The 17,683-nt window shown below is 37.1% G+C and overlaps 1 pseudogene; it reads right to left on the bottom strand.

Annotated features, from left to right (window-relative positions):
- Positions 1-4,855: 4,855 nt before the first annotated feature.
- Positions 4,856-17,226, bottom strand: LOC131153048 (protein NRT1/ PTR FAMILY 8.3-like; annotated as a pseudogene).
- Between the last annotated feature and the right edge of the window lie 457 nt (positions 17,227-17,683).

Raw genomic sequence — 17,683 nt, 5'->3', positions numbered from 1 at the left:
TGTCTGTGGGTGATAGCTAGTGGACAGATTAAGGTTTGAACCTATCAAGCAAAAGAGTTCATCCCAAAATCCCCCCATGAATCTGACATCCCTATCACTGATTAGGCTTTCTGAAACACCCCAATATTTCACCACATGCTTGAAGAATAGCCGAGCTGTCTTCTTAGCTGAACATGGCTTCGAGACTGGTACGAAAGTTGCATACTTTGAGAACCGGTCAATCACCACCAAAATTGTGTCATACTCCTCTACTTTTGGCAACGAGGAAATGAAGTTCAAAGAGACACTCTCCCATGGCCTGGCAGGAACTAGCAATGGCTCTAATAAACTTGAGGTCTTCTTTCTTTCTACCTTGTCTTGTTGACAGATCAAACAAGTTTTGGTATAACTCATCACATCATCTTGCATATTCGGCCAATAGTACCCTTGTATAATCAATGCATGAGTTCTTCGCTATCCTGGATGACCAGCCCACAATGTATCATAACACTCTTTTAGTAAGGTTTTCCTCAAGTTTCCAGCTTTAGGCACATAGACTCTCCTGATTTTAGTCATTATCAGTTCATCTTCTACCCAGAATTGTCGTGTCTTCCCTTCTTCTATTAGTTTGCTCAGTGACTATGCCTGCTGGTCTGTACTTAAATGTTCCCTGATAAGATTCTTCAAAGGTAACGCCACCCTACTAGTTGATAGATGAATGATGAGTTTCAATGCTGCCAATTCGGTTTTTCTACTTAAAGCATCGACCACTTCATTCGTCTTCCCTACTTTGTATTCAAAATCAAAATTAAATTCAGCTAGCTTCTCCTGCCAACGGGCTTGTTTTGACGTTAGTTCAGGTTGTGACAAAAAGTAAGTAACTGCCACATTATCGGTTCTTACCACAAATTTGGACCCCAAGAGATAGTGCCTCCACACTCAAAAGACAGTGTACCACCGCGAGAAGCTCCTTTTCCTGTGTTGTATAGTTCTGTTCGGCACCCGATAATTTTCTATTTTCAAAAGCAACTGGATGCCCTTCCTGCAAGAGAACTCCCCTTAATGCAAAGTTTGAGGCATCTACTTGCACTTCAAATGACTTTGTCACATCAGGAAGGATTAGCATAGGATTTCCTACAATCTTTTCCTTTAATTCAACAAATTCTGATTAGCACTCTTCTGACCACCCCCATGGTACCCCCTTCCTTAGTAAATTTGTTAACGATACAACTCTTTTGAAGTACCCCTCTATAAACTTTCGATAGTAGTTGGCTAGGCCCAAGAAAGATCGCAATTCTCTGATGGATGTAGGTGCTCACCACTGCTTGATGGTTTGTATTTTAGTTGAATCCATCCATATCTGGCCCTCCTCAATGATATGCCCTAAGAATTTAATATGCTTTTGAGCGAAAGCATACTTCTCCCCTTTTACATATAACCGATTTTCTTTGAGTTTTTGAAAAACCTTCCGAAGATGATCTTTATGTTTTTCTAGGGATGTGCTGAAAATCATTATGTTATCAAGGTAAACAACCACAAATTGATTAAGGTAGTCCTGAAAAACCGATTCATTAGAGAACAAAAGGTAGCAGGTGCATTTGTTAGTCCAAAAGGCATGACAAGGAATTCAAATGCTCCATACCAGGTGACACAAGTGGTCTTTGGTTCATCTCCCTCTACAATGCGCACTTGATGATATCTCGATCTCAAGTCCAGTTTAGTGAAATATTTAGCTGTACTTAATTGGTCAAAAATATCAGCAATCAGTGGAATGAGATACTTGTTGCGAACCGTCACCTTATTAAGAGCACGATAATTGACACACAAGCACAAACTACCATTTTGTTTCTTTTGGAATAACACTGGGGCCCCAAAAGGTGCTTTTGAAGGACGGATGAACTATGCTACAATTAGATCGTTCAGTTGCCTTCTAAGTTCAGCTAACTCTGGCGGTGCCATTCGATAAGGGGCACGTGCTGGCGGCTTTACTCCTGGCAAAAACTCAATTTCATGGTCAATCTGTCATCGGGGTGGTAAAACCCTAGGTAGCTATTCCAGGAATACCTCCTTGAACTCTTCTAAAACTTCCTTAATTTCAACTGGATATTTCCCTATCTCTTTATCTTTTAAAACTACCGGTAGAACCACGAAAGAAGCTTCTCCCCTTTTTACTCCCTTCTTGAATTGAAGGGCTGAAAGCAACTTCTTCTCATCGAAAGTGTTGTAGGCTACGGGGACCGCACAAGGTGTATTTCCCATTATCACAAGACAATCCACAGCTGGGATCGGCATTAAGCGTGTCACTTTAAGAAAATCCATCCCCAATATCACATCAAAGTCATTGAGGGGTGCCATGGTGAAATCAACTGTTCCGGACCACGACCCCATTTGGCAGGCTACTTTAGGTGCCACTCCTACCATGGTTAATGCTTCAGAATTCACTGCTTTTAACTTCCCCACATCATTATCTACTTGTAATTCTAACCGTTGGGCTTCTGAATCAGCAATGAAATTATGGGTGGCCCCTATATCAATCATGGCCTTAATTTTCTTTTCATTCAAAAGTAGATCAACGTACATTAATCCCTTCTCTTAAGACTTATTGGTAACTACTTGGCCCTCTAATGCCCCCAAAAGTCTCAATGCTCCCACCATATTCTGTTGTTCTTCTAGGGTTCCTGTCGGGGTTTCAGTTTCCCCTCGAAAGGGCCTTTAAAGCATTCAAAGCCTTGCGTTCATGGCACTCCGCCACTCGATGCAGACCCATGCAAAGAAAACATGAGATCGGCATGCGATGCTCTCCTCCCCCCCATTCTTCTGTCCCTCCACTCCCTATTCATGGGCGCTCTTTTATCTTTCCAAGAACTATTTGTCTCTCTATCCCTTCCCCAATTTGTGGGCTTATACACTTTACTAGGCCTGGAATCATTATTGGCGGACATAGGGAAATTTCGCTTCCCAGAATTGTCTGAAAAATCATCCAACCGTTCAGCAGCAGCGCGGGCAGAAAAAAGGCCACCAACACCTTGCCGATGTAGTTCATTCCTTGGCCATGTCTTCAAACCCCGAAGAAAATGAAACAGTCTATCCGATTCGGTCATGTCTATGATGTCCAACATCAAGGCTTGGTATTCCCGTACATAACTCCTTATTAAGCCGATTTGTTGCAATTCCATTACTTTGCACTTTGCTATGTACTCCACATTTTCTGGATAGAATTGGGTCTTCAACGCCTGTTTCAACCCCTCCCACGTGTTAATAACACATCTATTATGCTGAATATCATTCTATTTAATTCTCCACCACAATTTTGCATCCCCAACCAGGTATACCGTTGCCATATTTACCCGGTCCACTTCTAGATCCACTCGTGAGCACGTGAAGTAGTGCTCCATATCAAAGAAGAAATTGTCCAGCTCCTTTGCATCTCGCGTACCCCCAAAACTTTTAGGTTTTGATACCTTCAATCGAAAACCCTCACTTGGATCTGCAACTGGCCTTCGTGCTATCTGTGCCACTACATTCACTTTCACAGTTATCTTTTGTAAATCCCTTTGGACGTGGACCACCGCACTTTGGACATTGCTCATCTCCTTCAAATCTTCCTTCAAAACAGTAATGGACTTCTTAACATCTTCTGCAAGGAAATCAAAATTATCTGTTAGCTCCCGTAAGGAGGCCTCAAGCTCTATTGGCTCTCCTCGTTGGGACGAAAGAGATGACACTATGCCCTCAATATGTTCTAGCCTACTCTCAAAGGCTTCCAACTAGTCGATACTTTTCTGGAAGGCCTCAAGCTCTCTTGGCCTTTTCTCCAGGGATTTCACACATGGAATGAATTTTTCAAGTTCCTCAAGTCTCTCTACAACTTTTGATACCCCGTAGAGATTTTCTCTGGGGTTTTCTTTAGCCGCCTCAAGCTCTGTTGGCACGCCTTTCTCCTTTATCAATGTTACCACTAACCCTTGGAGTTCACCGCACGTTGTCTCCAGGGTTACAAGTTTCATCTCAAGCGCCTCAATGCGCTCCACTTTTCCTGACTTGTTTCTCATATTACCACTCGTGGTGCTCGCACACACCGTTCTCTGATACCAACTGTCACGGACCCCCAAAATGGGACTCAAGTAAGGGCCGTGTGGCACTCGTTGAGAGCTTTCCCTCGACAATTCAGCCAAGTTTCACACGTTCAAGTCTGCAAGCACGAGCACCAGGTGAGTCTCAATACTCAAGAAAAATAAGGAACAATGAGATATCACACGAGTAATATATTCTTATACACCGAATAAGACTATAACAATCAAAGACATCACAATCTAAGACAACAAAACACCACAATGAAAAGGACTACTTGTATTATTCAACTATAAGAGAATAACCATACATACGAAAACATAGATAATCATATATTCATTCTAAATCCCTAAAGAATACAATTATAGCGTTATCTCTCTTCCCCTTTTCTCCATTACATTGCCACTCCATAACACCAAGCCTAATTATTAATTCCTTAACCATAAAGCAAACACACTCTTGGTGAACACACAAAAATGCAACTATAATTTTTAGATGAGGAAAATTAAAATAATTATAATTACAACTAAAATATCTACCATTTTCAAATTCCCTTTTACTATAGGAATACTAAAACATCATATTAAAAATAAAATTAAAAATAATAAATGAAACCTACATAAGGACAGTAAATAGATAATGATCACCTTGCATTCCACGCTGCAAGAAAATGCAAATTTTATGTGCTAATTAAAAAATGGCAAGGCAATTTGCACCTTCTCCATGAGTACCAATAAAACTTCAGGAAAAAAAGAAAGAAAACGGAAAAACAATAGTCTGAGATTGTCATAGTGCCTTGGCCTGCTAGTAGAATGGGTATGTTTGGATTCAAATTGCTAGAGAGAGAGAGAAGAAAAAATGAAGCATCGTAAAGGATGAAGACTTTGGTGCCACCAAATAGGGAGCAAATTACAAACATTGCCTGTGTTGGAAGTGTATATATTAACCATTCAGGCAAATTGTTATGGACATTATAATACAAGAAGTTCCTTTCCAGTGTGCAGATAACTTGAAATGAAAAGTACAGGCCTGGCCTTGAGCCAACAGAATCCTTTCCCCTCAGACAAGTTTAAGAAGCTTTCTTCTGTTTATACATTTTGGCGCAGAAGATGTAAACCAGCATGTTTAAAAAGCTGAGCGCAGCCAAAAGCCAAAAGAAATAATCAAGATGGCCCTCATTCAAGTTATCTGGTATCCACCCAGTCTTCCCGCCTTCAGTTGTCAGCGAAGTTACAATTGTCAGAATCAAAGAGCTCAGGTAATTCCCCAAAGAAGTCGTCAGAAGTGACAATGCACTGCACAAACTCCGCATGGCATCCGGTGCTTGTCATAGAAGAAACTCAAGTGTCCAATGAACGTACCCAAATACCTCTGCAGCACCCAACAAAAAAAGTAATGAGGGTATTGCCAAAGGATACTAAGTGGCACAGCAAACATCTTACTCGACCAAATCGGTTCTATAGCGAAGCTGCAGTCGCTTGATCTTACCAGAAGCAGCGGGGACCTGCAGAGGGCAGAGATGAAGAGAACCAATGCCCATTCGCTGCAGCTCTGAGGAAGAAAACCCCTCTCCGTGCCGGTGAAATTTCTTGCAATAGGGAACCAATGATCCTGTCATACACGGGTACCCAGGAAAAACGCTATGACAATCAAAAGTGACCAGAGGAGGTGGAGGAATAGTGAAGGGGAACCCAATATTGTGCCATGACCCATCCTTGTCCACAAACATTGTAGACATCTGGGCAATAAACAGTGAAAAACAACGGCCCAGTCGCCCAGATTGGAAAATGCGGATTTTATTAAAAATCTTCAATCTCTACCTGTGTTGAAAGTGCAGAGCCTCCATGGATTAGAGATAGTCTCCAATCTTGGTTTCAGCATCGTTACAACAGCAGCTTATCTAGGCACCCGGAAGAAGAAAAGCAAAAAAAGAGAAAATATGAGCAAATTTTAAGATGGGACCAGAAACTAATAGATAAGGTCATAGAAAGCCTACATAACGTGTTAATGTAACTTGCAAATTAATTAAATTTCAAGGTAAGAGTAGGATAACTGTAGTGAAAGATGAGGAGAACAATGGGACATAAACTAGGGAAAGTCAGGAACTCAAGAAATAAACAAGACGAACATTGCATCTTTCATAAATCATATTGCGAATATGTTAAGAAAGAATAATGATTGAAACTACAGGGGTACATATGCATAAGAGAGAGCAATAGAGAGAACTTGTGATTGAAAGAGGGAAGTCAATGATTGGTTTTATGCTAGCGACTAGGAGATACAAGCGAGAATCATCTAATTCATTGTGTTTGCTCGCGAAACGACTAGAAATGATCTTCTTATATTGAGCCCAAAAAATCATCATATTGTCAGAGCAACTAATGGGGTCAATTACATTTGGTTAAACACTTCCAAGTGACCCATATGATTCAATATGCAGCATCATTTGATTCATATCTGGTTATTGTTTTATAATACTATTGTAGTCAAATGGGGATCCATTTTATTTTGTTGCTTCTATTTATTAGTTATCTTTTGTTTTTTTTTTCTTCCCTTTTACTTTTCTGGAGGAAGAGGGGACAAAATAATAATCATAGCACACCTCAACTTATGAGTTTAAATGCAAATCACAAATATAAAAAATAAAGACTACATTTCTAAAAGACATCGAGACACCTGCCATCTATGTGTGGAAAAAAAAGGAGTATGGAGAGAGAAGATTTACATGCAAGTGAAGAAACTACGATGACCAATCAAAAACTAAAAGATTTGCAAGAGTGCTCAACGGGGTGACAAGGAGAAGGAAAATTACTTAAGCTCATTACTATGCTCCAGTTTCCGGCTGCCTTCAATTGCAGAGTGCTTTTCTGGTGTTTCATACAGGAAACTAGTGTCCGTAGGGATATCCACATTCCACTTATGGAAAGATGCAACCAAAACCTGGCACATTCTAGTGAGAGGGCTTCCGCCAGGTTTCTGAAATCTATACAGAGGCGTGCCTAAAAAAAAGCTTGCAATAGCAATGCTCATAAACAGTGCAGGAATGCCAAATCCAAGGCCCCAACCAGCATTGTCTTGAATCCACACAATAAGACTACTTGATATGAGAGCTCCAATGTTGATAGAAAAATAAAACCAATTGAAGAAAGAGCCCTTCTTTACCCTTTCTCCAGCATCGGTATCATCAAACTGATCTGCTCCAAAAGATGAAACACACGGTTTGATCCCACCAGTACCTAGAGCAATGAGATAGAGCCCAGAGAAGAAGACTGCATATTGAGCTGGAGTTGCTGAAGGGCACACTGAATCCACACAAGCAGCAGGTTTTAATCCAGTAACTGATGCTGAGAGAGTCAATGTGCACATCCCCTGAACAAAATATTGAACAAAATGTCACTCAGTCCTTCAAGAAAAAAAAAAGAGAAATGAAGATCCAATAAATTAATTAAAAAAATTTATTGCCTTAAACTAAACAAATTATGACTTTAAAAACATAATTTGTTATCCTGTTGGGATTATATACAATATTTGCAATGTCGGTCACTAAGTTTCAATTTAACTAAACCAACCATAATCACACCATGTGCTAGAATCAACGGACTTTTACTACCACAATGATTCATGTTCCAAGTAAGATTAAAACAGCTGAATCATGCTCTTCAATTCCACAATATCAAGGGACTCCATTTACATCCTGCCTGAAGTATAGATTCAAGTCCTTTTAGTCTTTGTCTTGAATTATCATTATTTTTTTTATAAAAAAAACTACATTTTAAAATAGTTTTATACAGATTTCAGAATTTCTGAGTTTTCAACACACTGAAATTACAGAAATGGTCAATATCACAACAAAATGCCATCAAACTTGTCACTCTATGGCCTCAAAAGTAGTTTAGTTGCCGCTTATCCCAATAATGAAGTATTACCAAAAGCATAGGCAAGGTAGATTTCCAGCAGTAACTCAAGATTCTAAATGACACGCTACCAATCCTATTTTTTTCTAAATGAACTAAAAGCTTAAAATCTTTGTCAAATAATAAATTGTTAACGACACACTATACGGGTGATGCACATCAGATCCACTTTAAAGTAGGAACAACTACAGATAAGGAATGTCAAATCCATTATAGCCAATTCCATCATTCATTTTTGTACAGCAGCAGGCTCAAGTCAAACGTTTGGCTTGCTACAAGCTAGGCTCAGGGACGGCAGTCAGCCACTTCACCTGTGGTTGTCAGCTTCACAAAATTAGCATGCTATATTAAGTAATAAGCTCAGTTTGTATTTACAATCAAATAAATTGTCGAGAAAACAGCAATCGTCCAATATCTTCCCCAATACGCATCTGCGAAGACAGCTCCAATGAGTGGTGTAAGGTAGCAAGTGCCTTGCCAAGTTGTAACATTTCTTGCAGCTGAGACATTTCCTTCATGTAGTTTGTTGGTAAGATATGTAACGAGATTAGTTGCAATCCCATAGTAGGCTAGACGTTCGCAACATTCAGTACCTGTTATTTATATTGGAACTGTAAGAATAATACATGGGTTTTCAGATACTGGAAAGCAAGTAAAATTCTTTATTAATCACCTAGAATGAATGGGCATGCTTTCCAGTTCCCGGTATTGGTCTTTAGAACAGGCTTCCCATGAATGTCAACTGAGCCATCTCCAGTGTACGGTCTTTCATTCTGAAAAATACAAACTGAAACATGAGATAGGTGATATAATGCAGAGATTCAATGCCTCTTAGAAAACCAAAGGCCCACTTAGGTGTTGAAAACAATTTTCATTTTCCATTTTATTTTTCCAAAGAATCAAAAAAACATCAGCTAAAATTTTCAGTTTACAACATTTGTATAAAATAAATTAACAATAAAATGTTTTGATAGTATTTTCTTGTGGAAATAGTTTTGTTTCTCATTCCCGATTTCTCAAATAGTTACCACTTTGTTTTCCAATTTTCTAAATTTATAAAGAATAATTGGGAGACATCTTTTTATTATTTTTCTAGATTCCTAACTTCTTAGTATCCACATGGAAGCAAGGAATTTGAATCTTGGACTTTGATTTGTGTGGTGAATTCAGTTTCTTCCAAACACACAAAAATCCAAAACCAAGCCCAAAAATCCATGATGCCAAGTAATACCTTATACAAGTTTTTGGAAAAAAAATTGAAAATTTTAAAAATAAACTTAAATTTTTATAATTCTTTGGGAAACTAAAAAATGGAAAACAGAAAACGTTTTCCACAACTAAATCAGCCCTAAACCTTTGCTGAGCAAAAAACTCATGGAATGATTTACATTAGCATAAAAATATCTCGTAAACACATGACATTAAATATGACTAATAATCATAAAAGATCCACAAACATTATAACATGAAACATAAAGCTCTCTATATTATATCCATGTAATCGTACTAAAATCATACACAAATACTGCTAAACTGTAATCGCATAACTAATGTGCTACCAGTGATCATATACCAATTCTGAAGCACCAGTTGCAAAGAAACAGGAATAAACATGTGATATATGAATGTGTACAGAACACTTCAAATAACAGGATGTCCTCTTGAAACAAAAACAAAGCCAACCTTAAAGAAGACCCTACATGGATCCATCACCCTCCCTTGAAAAATTTAAGAATTACACTCCAACTAAAAGCACAACATAAAAATCTCTATAGTATTTTCGCTTCCCTATGATTTCAAATCCTAAACATTGAAGGAATAAACCTTCAAAGACGCAACATTCCAATACTCCCCAAACAGACCAAAAGCCTGCTCCAATTCCCTCAAGAAAAGGGCAATGCCAAAATAAATGAGCATTGCTTCACTGCTTTAAAAGCAAAGAAAGCATACATTCGAGACAAGGCTGTTGAGGGTCTTTTAACCTGAAGCGAATGATTTACTTTAAGCCTGTCAAGAACTGCCGACCAAATATTGGTCCTAAGTTTAGATGAAGTTTTCAAGATTTGCATATCAAGGAGTAAAACGCAAATCAAGAGCCATTAGCATTATGAGTTAAGAGATTCAATTATTCAAAAATGATTTGCAAGAAAACTTCCCTGATCCATCCAAAACCCCAATTCTGATCAGAATGAAAAGAAGGAAAAAAAAAAAAACAGGAATCTATCACCCCCAAGAGTTGGACCAACTCCCTAGCTTCCCTCTCATTCAAATTACTCACAGAAAAGAAATTATAAAACACAACAGCCCCTTGGAGAACCAAAAAGTTTGAAACAAAAAAAGACAGCCAATTCACAAATCCTCCCAAGAACAAACTCCCTCTGCATTACCCACATGAATTCTACCTCAAAGAAGGAATAAATGTGAAAATCAGAGAAATGAACTTCTAGAGACTCCTATGAGTAGCATCAATAATAACTTTGGCATCCCATCCATTCTACTGGAATTCAAATTTGCTGCCTATCACCATGGATCCAGGCGAACACCTTCACTTGCCAGCTCACAAACCCTATCCCAACTAACCAAACGGTCCTTGCCCAAAAAAAAAATAAAAATCATAAGTTATTTTAACTTCCAAATTCTTAGCAACGCTACTGAGGAAGTGAAAAGAAACTTAAAAAAAGAGGAATAAACAACAAAGAGCCTCCCTCCCCACCCAAAAGCATCCAATCTCCCAACTACCTTTTCTTGGACATGGTTTGGAAAGGACACAACTAGGATTACCACCTAAAGGAACATCTAAATACAAAATGGTCCAACTATAAGCAACACCACACCCTGCCAATTCCAAAAGCTTAAAAGCCTTGCACTAAATTAATACACACTAAAACACACTTAGAGAATATTATTAGAGTAAATCAAGAATTTTATCTCTTGATTTGAGAAGCAACAGATATTCTGTTTAAAACTAAAACACAATAAATCAACAATTTTTATCACACAAGCACATTGCCTCCTCTTTCCTGAAATTGAAGATGTAATCCCAAGAGGGGGTGAATTGGGTATTTAAAAATAATTTAGCAAAATTTCAGTTTAATTTAAACCTTTTAAATTTATGCCAATCACAACCTCACTTCAATATCAATCACAATATACTAATCAGCGAACGTACGATACCGATCGACAATCCTAAATATATATGAGAAATTGAAAATACAATCCGAATTTTTACCTTCAGCAATTTTAGCAATCAATCCTGAACTCCAGCAACAACCAAGTAATTTTTATGACAAGAATTCAGTAATCTAAATCAGAAAATTTAGATGATTATGCTTTGAACAATTTAAACAAACACAATGGATTTTATCTCAGTTAACCACAATCAGATTCAAGTATCAGCACTAGTTTGAATTTTCAGCAAGAAATATGATCCAACAACTCTCCAAGAAACCAATTTATTTGCTTGAATCAAACACAATCAAGACACAGTGTTAAGCGAATTTCCCAACAAATTCAGAACATGCACGCAGATTCTAAGGTGCAAAATTTAAAGAGATTAGGAAGAAGAGCGAAAACCACATTTTTTACAAGGTTCAGCTTACTGCCTCGTCTTTGCCTCAAGCAACTTGCTGTGAGGATTTCCTTTCCCACTTCGTTCAATAGGTGAAGTATCCCTCTCTCCGTTGGAAGGTGGAGACTCCTCTCTAACGAGAACACCCTCTCTCTAGGCAACGATTCAAAGCCCTGAACCGTCAAAGTTTGCAAAAACAGCAATACAAGATATTTTTACAAGATAAACACTCTTAGTAGAGCAGAATTTGTACAAGTTTAAAACACTATATACTTTAGATAATCAATATAGAATTGAAGCTCACAACAAATCTAAAGTATTCTAATTGTAGAATGAAGATTTAAGAAAATCAAATCAGAATTTCTTCTAGGGATTTCAGCAAAAGCTCACAGCAAATTTTCAGAGAGTATAACAAGAGTCGAACAAGAATTTGAATTTTATGTGTGACTATTGGTTGCCCTAATTTGCGAAAAAGTAATCTTCGTATAGAGTAGAAAACTTTCTTACCTTTTTTCCCAAGTATGAAAACTCAACCATTCGAATTTGGAAAGAAAAATCCACGTTGCTAGAAGTTTAAAACATAGACTTTAGTCGCATGAACCATGAGGTCAATTACCTGAACTTATTTAAAATAGCGCACCAGAACAGACAGTAGCAGTTCAGTCGCCTGACCCCAAGGGTTCAGTCACCTGATCCTATTATGTTCTCTTATTAACACTAGCAGTAGCATATCAGTCGCCTGACCACTATACTACTTAGTGTCTTTTACATTTTGATTCCAAAACTTGTTTTTGTTACATTTAAAAATGTATTTTAGACCTTGCGAAAATATTTTCATGTTTTAAATCAGGTCTCTAAGTCCAGAATAAATCCTAACAGTTTCAAATGCAATATTGAAATTAGAAGTACTTACATGAGACTTTAAAAGGATAACTAGAAGTCTACAACTAAATTCCTAAGTCTTCATTTCGAATAGCTTCGATAATTATCTGAGCATTGATCAATTCTTCAATATGATTCATGTTCCTCATGACTTGTAACTTTAAGTCTAAGCTTCATTCAATCTCTTCAACTAGGATCACTTTACTTTGTAAGATACTTGATTCCTTAAACTTAACTTGAAAGCACACTTAGTAACCTTAATTTGTTATCATCAAAATGAGATTAAACCTTGTTAAGCCAACATTTCCCTCTCTCTACCACAAATGGCAACCAGTCCTCATTTAAACCAAACAAATAAAATGCGCACGTTAATACAAAAGGCCATAACCTTGCATTTGCGTGTCTTACCCATACTCCCCTTTTTATGTTCACCTTATCTTTTAAACCCTCCCATAACATTATAATACCCTTCTTAGAGCAGTCATTAAATAAAAAAAACACAATCAGCAAAAAAAAAACAGCTAAGCTGTAGTCAGGGATCTCAGGTAAGAGTTCAGGTTCATAAGCAAAAGGTTTCACACCATGGATTGACCTAAATTGACATTAGTACATCCAAATTCCAATCAGCCAGAGTTACAACAAGTAACAACCTAATTCACACCATCAATATGTTAATAAAATACTACATTCTTAAAAATATTTTGCCAAGGGAACCTAAAATGTACCTTCAAAAAGGAACTAGGAAGAAACTATAGTTAAAAAAAAAATGCCTTTTAAAAGGAAGGGGGAGATTATCATCATAACCACTCCTAGAATATAATCATCCCTTTTTTGTTGGGATAATAATATTTAATAAGAGGAAACTCAATGAGCCTCAAATATTCAACAAACCTGAATGAATTCAATTCTTAATCTAAACAACAGTTTACTCCAGACTCCAGAGGTCATCAACTATTGTACAACATAAGTGGCAGATAACTGGAGAATCAAAATTCATAATCAAATAGTGCCATGGTAAGAATGGGCAACCATGGAAGGACCATCTCCTATTGCACAGTATCAATACATGTCATTCCTTACGGCATCATTCCATGCTACTATATTACTTGCAGCACTAAATGCCCAATACAAATCCTGAAGAAGATACTGGGCAAATAGAAGTCCTCTACTAAAGATCAAACCACATACCAATAACCAATGCAAATGACTATTTTTTGGAGGAGAAGCAGCATCCCCAAAATCAAGAATCTTTAGCCAAAAAAGAATACGCAACTCTGAAACCAGCCCATAACCAGAGTTAGTTGCTGAACTAAAAATGGATTTTCGATAGTCCACATATACGACGCCCAACTATATCACAAAACAGTAGCATTGCTAGAAACAGTTGCTGAACAAAATAGTGACTCTCAATAATCCTCAAATTTGACAGTTGGCGTGGCAGTAGGCTCTGCTTCTATAATTGCCTTCCCAGCCATTGCAAAAGCTGAGAGAGAATGGTAAGGGGCACACAAACAATGTGATTGTGTGGTTATGTGATTTGGCAAGCAGGGGCAAACAAAGCCATTCAGTCTTAAGACCTACCACGATCAATCTAGTACTTACTGATTGGCATGGCGGTAGGCTTTGCTTCTATGACTGGCTTCCCAGCCATTACAAACACTGAGAGAGAATGGTAAGGGGCACACAAACAATGTCATTGTGGAGTGATGCGATTCACCAAGCTGGGGCAAACAAAGCCCATCCGGTCCTAAGACCTACCATGATCAATTTAAGTGCTGTTTCTCTTGTCTCAAAAGACAAATTCTCCTCTACAAAATTATAGAGTAAGAACTTAGTTAAAATGTCTTCTAAAATATGTTTTTGATATTTTTAACGTTTTTCTCTTATATAAAATATTAACACCCGAATCTCTCTTGCATCCTCAAAAGTATTATTTGCTCTTTATTACTTAAGCTTTATCACTTTAATCAAATATGTTAGAATGCACAATTGATGCTGCAACAAACAGAAATAAGGCAAAATGAAAATTCAAGATATTTTTTAAAAATAAACTATATTTATCTTTTTTTTTTCCCCTCAGATATTACATTGTGAAAATTGATTCAAATAGAGCTTCATGTTGATAATATGTTTGTTCCACACTCACATAATTTTTCTCTTCATGAATTGTTTCTGTTTTATTTTTCTTCACTTTATTGCATATATACATGCATTTTTGTTTACATAGTGCATGCATTTGTTTTATTTTTTGCGTGCAATAACTTTTCTTAATATTTTATTTTTTAATTATTTAGAGAAAAAAACCCACTTCATTAAAGCAAGAACAGTGACAATTTCAGAGGAAAAGGCATCCTCCATAAGAACAAGAAACAAAAAAATAAAAATTTAAAATTAAAAATTAAAAATTGAAAAATTAAAAATAAAATTTACATGCCTTCAGTACCTATGGATATCGGACAGCAAGAGACCTTCAAAATTTCCAAAATAATGAGCCCAAATGGAAGCCAAAAAAGTAGCTGTCTACCATATCAAATTCATAGGAGTCTTCTCATCTTAAAAAATTCTAGCATTCCTTTCAAGACAAAGTGTCCACACGGGAGCAAAAACTGCACGTTACAAAAAGTTCTCCTTCTTCTATCCCTTCCAAAACCCCAAAAGTGCACCGCTACAAATTCATAAACAGTCTACTGTGCCACCCAAGTCTCATCAAGGCAGGAGAACATGTTGTTCCACAAATACTTCCCCACCGCACAAAGCAAAAACAAATTACAATTAGTCTCATTCACCTTATGTCGCATCATGCATACATCTGGCTTGAGAGGCTTGTGAGGCCTCCTAGTCTAAAGCAAGGATTTGTGTTAATCTTGTTGAGAACCAAAGTCCAAATGAAAGATTAAATTTTAAAAGGGACTTTAGCTTTCCCCACAACTTCATCCAGATAAAATGAATTGGGGTTAAGTGATTTTATAAGATGAATGAAAAAGATTTTGAAGAAAAGGACCCTAAAGAATCCCCAATCCAAAGCCTAGCATCCCCCCTTGTGTTAGGATTGAAGGAATTTAGAACACTCAACAAACATGTTCATCCACCTCTCTCCCCTTGAGACTCTTGAAAAAATGGAAGTCTCATGACACAATGTCCCCCCACCCCCCCCCCCCCCCCCCCCCCCCCCCCCCCCCGGCAGAAAAATAGAATTATTAAATTGGTGCATTATGGATGAAGTCCCATGACATAGTTGCTTTTTAATCTTAGGTGTTGAACCAACAATTTCTAAGGGATAAAGTGTTTTCAAAATATTGAAAATGAAAAATTAGTACAAGTAGAAAAATTGATCTTACAAATAAATTTAAGATTAAGTTTTATCTATAATCATATTTATACTTTTAATAAATAAAGATAAAAGCTACACTCTTTTTAAAACAAAGAAGGTATTCCTTAGCTAAAAAAATAGGTTAATTAGCCTCTAGAATTGCAAATAAAAATGCGAGAAAAGAATGAAACTCTAGTCATAGTAAACAATATTCAAAAAGAAACAGGAAACAAACATGCACCAAGATCAATGACTTCTAAAGCTTAGCCTAGAAAATAAAAAAGAAAATGCAAAAGTTCAACTACAATAAAGCACATAAAAATTGTTCCCATTATTAGAGACTTAAAAAAAAAAAAAAACTTTCTAAAACATGAAAAATATATGTGGAATTCTGATCGAGCCATCTGCAACTGCAAATAAATGGATGCCTCTATACAAAAAATTATGATGGCATAATAAGAACTATACAGAAAGGTACTGGGCTTTACGTTTTTTTTTTTTAAAGAAGGCTAAAATGTCATAATAATGCCCAGTAACATCTCTATAAAGCCCTAGATGACATGAATTAAGGTTAGAATTGATTCACAAAATTGAAGAGGGCGAGAATGGAATAATTATTATCAAGGATCTAATAGTTCAAAATTGGTGCTAAATCCCATTACAGAAATGAATATTCCCATACTATTCCAGGTTGGTTGAATAGCACCAACTTTTGCATAGTGATAACAACGCTTTCATTTATTTTTTTAAAAAAGAAATTGTAATCTCTATGCAATACCTATTCTGTTCCACTCTATTCCATTCTCCAAATGAAACCTACCAATAAATGTTTTGGACCCAAAACAGACAGATTTTCAGCATTTAACCTGTAGATGGAAGTCGAGACAGACATTTTATTAGTAGCCCCAAAAGATATCAAACCATTCAAGGATACTAATTTTCCTATGATTTGACTTTTGGGCTTTAAATTTCAATTCATTAACACCAAAAGCATCTTCCAAATCTATACCGTGTAGATCAATAGGCGCCCAGACTTGAATTGTACACCGAATTTAAGCGAAAAAAAGGGTCAAGATCACAAAAGAAAAACACAAGCAGCTGCATAGAGAAGGTGCGGGTCGAACCTGAAGAAGCCGACCTTCTAATAGCTGTGTTACCTCTTCCAGAGAACCCATCTGTCAGAGACTCAGAACCAACAACCTCTCTCTTTCTTATACTCTCTGTATATATGGAACTAATATTTAAGGGAGAAAGTAGGGGAAGACGAATGTGAAATTTGTTTTTAAGAGATGAACAGTAGGGAGAGAGGAATCTGGTATGGTGATATAACGTAAAATAGCCGTAACTGTTTTGAAACGACCAATTGAAGGTTAGGAATTAGGAGACGCGGAGGCGGACGAACGAAGGCGTGTTCCTCGCCATGAAACGACGAATGGTGGTTCGGCAGATTGCGCAGCACAAATAAGTCAATATCTAGCTAGTGATTCGTGAATTACCTGTCCAAAATGAGTTCTCGACTGATCCCTTTTTTCTTTTGAAAAAATTAATCGTTGGTCACAAACCAGTTTGGCCCTTGTAAGTAGTTGACATGCCAATTAAGAATGCTAGTTTTGTGTTCTTCTTTTTTTTTACACTTTTTCTTGATTCTATAAAACGCACTTTCTTATATTAAGAGTCTTGTTTAATCTCAGTTTTCAACTTTCAGCAACCTGCACTTTGTATACATCATACAATTTATATATGCAAAAAAGTAAAGAGAAAGGGTAGAGAACGACACTGAGACCATGCTTGAAGACCTAAGTGAAGTATTGAAGTAAAGTCCAACTTAAAACCCATGTGGGCCCCTACATGGTTTCTTGGCCCCACATGGCTCCAATGGGCCCCACACGATTTTGGCCTTCCTTTTGGAATATGTTTAAATTTCAAATTTGGATTGTAATAATGCAAGACAACTAAGCT

Source organism: Malania oleifera, chromosome 4 (assembly GCF_029873635.1).
Source record: "Malania oleifera isolate guangnan ecotype guangnan chromosome 4, ASM2987363v1, whole genome shotgun sequence".
NCBI classification, from domain to species: Eukaryota; Viridiplantae; Streptophyta; class Magnoliopsida; order Santalales; family Ximeniaceae; genus Malania; species Malania oleifera.
This window is presented reverse-complemented; position numbering and strand designations above follow the sequence as displayed.